Source organism: Bos grunniens, chromosome 15 (genome assembly GCF_055505025.1).
Source record: "Bos grunniens cultivar Pamir isolate PY7600 chromosome 15, Bosgru_T2T1.0, whole genome shotgun sequence".
Taxonomy (NCBI): Eukaryota; Metazoa; Chordata; class Mammalia; order Artiodactyla; family Bovidae; genus Bos; species Bos grunniens.
Genome location: NC_141179.1, coordinates 14,312,016 through 14,314,058, shown reverse-complemented (window position 1 = coordinate 14,314,058; position 2,043 = coordinate 14,312,016).

Below are 2,043 nucleotides of genomic sequence, written 5' to 3'. Positions count from 1 at the left end.
TATCTCCTCACCTGTAAGACAAGTTCAAGAATGTCTGTTGCTTACTATCTCTTGTTAATTGTATGGAGTATAGTTTCAGCAGCAACTCAGAGATGATTTGGTTGTTACCTAATTGCTGGCAGCAGAGTCCTGAGTCCAGGGAGGCCATGGTTAGAAGGGTAATTGCAGTACAGAGTTATGCAAGAGCAAAAGTCAGGCATTGACAGGAGTCTGCAAATACTGTGCTTCCTAGTTATAGGGTATTTCAAGGAGAAGGAACCTGAGATCTTGCTACTATGCAAGTAAGGGCTATTATGATCTTAGCATTACAGGCTATGAAATAGAGAGGAACAAATCTGACTCCATATTGGATCTGTTTCTTTTACTTTAAGTTTTGTATTCTAACTGCTTTTACTACAAGTTAATCACTATAAAGAGATGTTGTCTATATAAGGTATACATAATGGTGCATCTCTGGGAACCCTACCTCCCATGCCTGATGTTAAGCTAAGATACCTTTGTTTAGCTCACAGGAACCATTCTGACTAGGTCCATCTGTGAATGGCTACAGGAAATAAGAAATTAACACATCCCTTCAGAAGTCTGGCTGGAACCAGGAAACTTGTACAACAACTTATTTCCTTTTTCACTTTATCTCCTCAGTTCCCTGTCTTTGCTCTATAAAAGAAACTAGCATCCAAAACCTGAGAAAGATGGTTCTTTAGGGCACCATATTCCACCATATTCTTGGTTTGCTGGCTTTCCAAATAAAGGTGCTGTATCCCATCCCAGCAACTCAGTTCTTAACTTATTGGACTGTCATACAGTGAGGTGTACAAGCTTGGACTTGATAAACACTTATATAACAATTCCTATGAAGAACAGTCTTTAGAAGAAAATATTTAAGTTCAAGGAATCTGAAGTCACGTGATGTTACAAACATTTACGCCTGTATTTGATAGGTATAAAAGATATTTCCCATATGTTTAATGTATGAATGAGTAAGAAAGATAAAGCCTGAGAACATTTCCAGATAAAAAGGAGTAAAGAGATGTGACATGAAGCATTTATATGAGATAGTGGGCTGAAAAGCAAAAATTGTGATACAGGCTATCATTGGGACAACTGATGAAATTTTAACACTCAAAGTGGATAAGATAATAGCTTTGTATTCCTGTTAAGTTTCTTGATTTTTGTTAATTACATTCTAGTTCTGAAAGAGAATGTCCTTATTTTTGGTAAAGGCACATAAAAGTATTTAGGAGTAGGGGGCATAATGTCTCCAACTTAAGCTCTTATGGTTGAAATAAATGCCAAGACCGTACAAAAATGTATAGGAAGAATAAAAAAGCAAATGGGGCAATTGAGGAATATGGACAATTAGTATACAAGTATTGATTTTTCTATTCTTGTAACTTTTCCATAAGTTTAAAATTATAAGAATCAACACAAGAAGAATCTAAGGGAATGTGAGGCAAAGAAAACACCCTTGAGATGGGAAGGAACTTAACATGTTGTAGGAACTAAGAGATACCTCCTATGGCTGAAGAGTGTTGGCAAGATCATAGGATGGCAAGTGATGAAGAAACTGATAAGGAAATAGAAGGTAGATCATGAAGTTCTCATAGGCCATGGTAAGGGATATGACTTTAATTATAATGGGAAATCACTATAAATTTCTGAGCAGGGATGGATGTAGCAAGGTGTACTTTACAGTTGATTCCAGGGAATGATTCTGCCTGGGGCTATTTAGGCTACACATCAGCTTCTAAATAACTCAAACAATGTATCTACAGAAAGGAGGGAAATGAATAAGTAGGCTTCCGTGGGCCTCTTGCCAGGTGAAGAAGGATGAGGAAAAATCCACTGGGACCCCATGGGTTAGCCAAAAACAATAGCTGACATTGTTTACACCTTGCCATGCCTGGACTGCCTAGCAAACCATAGGTACTGACTCCTACACCAAGACTTCATTCCACTTTCCCAGTTCTAGAAACATTCCAAATCACATTATAAATTTTCCCACATTTAAGACCAAGAACAATAGCAAAATCCCACACCTAA